Here is a 3,608-nt window from a genome sequence, read left to right on the forward strand (position 1 = left end):
AGTTGCCAGACCAGCCGATGGCTGGGCTTATCTGGCCTTGACACAGAGGCAGGAAAGCACAGTGGATACACATCGGGGTCCCCACAGTCGACGGGGAGAAACATGAAGGCAGTTGTGAGACCACAGACATGCGGCTCCTGTATCAGATTCTGAGAATTCCTATTCATATTAGTATTTCCTGGGAATTCCCTGGCGGTCCAGTGTTTAGGAATCTGTGCTTCCACTGCTGGGGACCTGGGTTCGATCCCTGTTCGGGGAACTAAGATCTCGCACGCTGCCACTGCGTGACCAAAAATAAAAAATAATTTAAAAATAATATTTCCCGGGACTTCCCTGGTGGTTCAGTGGTTAAGACTCTGCACTCCCAATACAGGGGGCCTGGGTTCATCCCTGGTCAGGGAACTAGATCCCACATGCATGCCACAACTTAGAGTTTGTATGCCACAACGAAGGAGCCTGCCTGCCACAACTAAAGAGCCCACCAAAAAACAAAAAAGAGAGCCCACCAGCCGTAACTAAGACCTGGCGCAACCAAGTAAATAATTTTCTTTTTTTTTAGCGGTATGCGGGCCTCTCACTCTTGTGGCCTCTCCCGCTGCGGAGCCCAGGCTCCGGACGGGCAACCTCAGTGGCCATGGCTCACGGGCCCAGCCGCTCCGCGGCATGTGGGATCTTCCCGGACCGGGGCACGAACCCGTGTCCCCTGCATCAGCAGGTGGACTCAACCACTGCACCACCAGGGAAGCTCAATAAATATTTTTTAAAAAGAAAAATAGTATTTCCCAGCCTCTGGGTGACTGAAGCGTCCAGAGGACAGATATCCAGGTGTTGGCAAGTCCTATTGGCTCCATCTTCAGAGTCTATCCAGAATCTGCCCACTTCTTACCCTCTCCTGGCCCCACCGAGTCCAGCCCCCACCATCTCCCATCTGGACCAATACAGTCCCTCCACCATGGTCCCCCCTACACTCTGTTCCCTCCATAGCCGCCAGAGGGCGCCTGTGAGCACCTGAGTCAGGGCATGATTCTGCTCTGAACCCTTCGTGGCTCCCAACGCCATCAGCTTTGGATGGACCAGATGCTGAGGGTAAAGTCGATCGGATTTGCCAGTGGGTTGGACGTGGGGTGTGACAGAGAGTACTCTTTGATTCCTCCGAGTTAAAACATGGATAAAATAGTGTCCACATTCTACTGAAGAGAAAATGAAATCTTGCAGACACAGCATCTATTCAATAAATCTTTGCTGAAGTAATTAAGAAAGAAAACGAGGACTTCCCTGGTGGCGCAGTGGTTAAGCATCCGCCTGCCAATACAGGGAACAAGGGTTCAATCCCCAGTCCGGGAAGATTCCCACATGTTGCAGAGCAACTATGTCCATTCACCACAACTACTGAGCCTGAGTTCTAGAGCCTGCGAGCCACAACTACTGAAGCCCACAAGCCTAGAGCCCGTGCTCCGCAACAAGAGAAGCCACCACAATGAGAAGCCCAAGCACTGCAATGAAGAGTAGCCCCCACTTGCTGCAACTAGAAAAAGCCCACGTGCAGCAACGAAGACCCAACGCAGCCAAAAATAAATAAATTTATAAAAAAGAAAGAAAGAAAATGAGAGATGATGGAGATTCAGGGAGGAGGAAAGTGAGGGTGGGTGCTTTAACAGTCGGGGCTGTTTATGCTCTGGGAGATGGCTAGAGCAAGGATCTCCCTGAAACCCCCAAACTGAAATTGCTGTAGTTTTGCAGCAACACAGTGGAGGAAGGAAAACAAAAGATGCTGGATACAGATTCAACTTTGGGTGGGATGATGAGCTCAGACAAGATTTTAAGGGAAGTGGGAATGGGGGCTCTCGGAGCTGGACTCTGGGGAGACATTTGGCCAAGGCTATATATGAGAATGAGTAAGACATGCAAAATCTGTGACATGCTATTTGCATGATCATGCTTGAAATATTCATACCCCATGTAGCTGAACATGTACTTGTGCTGCATGGCAATTACAATAGTGTTGTGTTAGTGGGGGATATACACATGGGCCAATGGAACAAAGCAGTGTACATAGAACAGACTTTAGCATAATGGAAACTAGCATAGACAGAGGAGGACTGGATGGACCAGTTGGTAAGTGCAACAGTATGTCACCAAATGGGAAAAAAATAAAATAAAATCAGACCCCTACCTCACGCCACACACACGAAAAAACACGACAAAAGGCTAACGAGCTAAGAGTGAGCTCACGATATCTTTTTTTTTTTAAGTATAATTTCCACTTTATTGTCTTTCCAGGGAACAGTATTTCTTTAGCCTTTAAGGGCTTAGCTCCTCACATGGGCTTTGGTGGAGGTCGTGGGGCAGCACCAGCAGGTCTAAATAGGGCTGGAGGTGTTCGGTCCTTCCGGGCTTCCCGAGAACGATTCCTGACTCCCTTGCTGTGAACAGCACCACTCACGCAGTAATGCGGTTTCACATACAGCTTGGGAAGCACATAGGCGTCAAAAACACTCGCTTCAAGAATGTCCCTGATGGCTGTGACCTCTACGATGTTCCGAATGACAAACTTCTTAATGGCCTTATCCTTGGGCACGCATCGGGCACAGCTGGTGCAGTGAATAGGCCGCACGTGGCCGCGGCCCTTTTTGGCACGACCATTATTCCTTCTTTTCTTGGTCATCTTAGTCGTGGCAGGAGGACATTTTGCAATTCATATTTAAAACCTTAAAGGTTTTATGGTAAAATCTTTTACCTAGAAATTCCATTTCTAGACATTAAACCTAGGGAAAATAGTCACATGTGTGCCTCAAAACCAGGATGCACAGGGACGTTCATTAAGGACAAAATGTTGGAAGTAACTGAAGTAACCAATAACATAGATTGGGTAGGTAAATCATGGTACAGCCACGCAATGGAATCCTAGAGAGTTTTTTTTATTTTATAAATTTATTTATTTTTTAGTTCTGTTGGGTCTTCGTTGCTGCACGCGGGCTTTCTCTAGTCGCGGCGAGCGGGGGCTACTCTTCGTTGCAGTGAGTGGGCTTCTCATTGCGATGGCTTCTCTTGTTGCGAAGCACGGGCTCTAGGTGCATGGACTTCAGTAGCTGTGGCACGCGGGCTCGGTAGTTGTGGCTCGTGGGCTCTAGAGAGCAGGCCCAGTAGTTGTGGCGCACGGGCTTAGTTGCTCCGCAGCACATGGGATCTCCCCGGACCAGGGATCAAACCCATGTCCCCTATATTGGCAGGCAGATTCTTAACCACTGCGTCACCAGGGCAGTCCCTAGACAGTTATGTTAAATGATGCTTGTAAGACAGGGGGTGGCAAATTTTTTTGCAAAAGCACCCGATATTGTGAGCTTCGCCGGCCATACAGTCTCGGTTGAAATGAAACAGCCGGTGTAGTGGAAAAGCAGCTGTACAAAATCTATAAACAAATTTATTTTATTTACAAATAAATTTTATCTATCTATCTATTTACAAGACTGTACTTTGCTGACTTCTGTGGTAGGAGAATGTTTATTGATACAGAAAAAGGTTTTTAAGGCCTAAATTTTTTTTTAAAAAAGTAGATTGTCAACAGTCACCGTCCTTGGGTATTAATCTAACGGAGTTGAAAACTCATG

At 47.6% G+C, this 3,608-nt stretch overlaps 1 pseudogene; it reads right to left on the minus strand.

The window, feature by feature from the left end:
• Positions 1-2,238: 2,238 nt before the first annotated feature.
• On the minus strand, positions 2,239-2,665 carry LOC137220928 (small ribosomal subunit protein eS26 pseudogene; annotated as a pseudogene).
• Positions 2,666-3,608: the final 943 nt, after the last annotated feature.

This window comes from Pseudorca crassidens, chromosome 3, assembly GCF_039906515.1.
Source record: "Pseudorca crassidens isolate mPseCra1 chromosome 3, mPseCra1.hap1, whole genome shotgun sequence".
Taxonomy (NCBI): domain Eukaryota; kingdom Metazoa; phylum Chordata; class Mammalia; order Artiodactyla; family Delphinidae; genus Pseudorca; species Pseudorca crassidens.